Here is a 332-nt window from a genome sequence, read left to right as displayed (position 1 = left end):
CCTAATATGCTATTTTTCCAAAATTGTCATCTATCCTTTTCCGTCCCATAGGTAAGGTACAAAGAAGCGAGAAAGAAGACAAAGAACTTTACTGAGCAAAAGTTCTGAAATAAAAAAAAAATGATGGAATCGAAGGTAAAATAGGAGGATTGAAATGACTGGAAGAAGAAAGGTGTAGATGATTGATAGCCTAGACGAGAAGAAATAATGCAAGGAGTGAAATCCAAAGCACGAACCAGGAAGCATGGGAGCAGAAATTGGAAAGGAAAAAAAATGCATAAAAAATGAATAAAAAAATTAATAGATGGTAATGAAAATGATGAACAAAGAAG

This window comes from Ctenocephalides felis, unplaced genomic scaffold, assembly GCF_003426905.1.
Source record: "Ctenocephalides felis isolate EL2017-DRISC unplaced genomic scaffold, ASM342690v1 CF-g0.4_SCAFFOLD_01886, whole genome shotgun sequence".
Lineage (NCBI taxonomy): Eukaryota > Metazoa > Arthropoda > Insecta > Siphonaptera > Pulicidae > Ctenocephalides > Ctenocephalides felis.
This window is presented reverse-complemented; position numbering follows the sequence as displayed.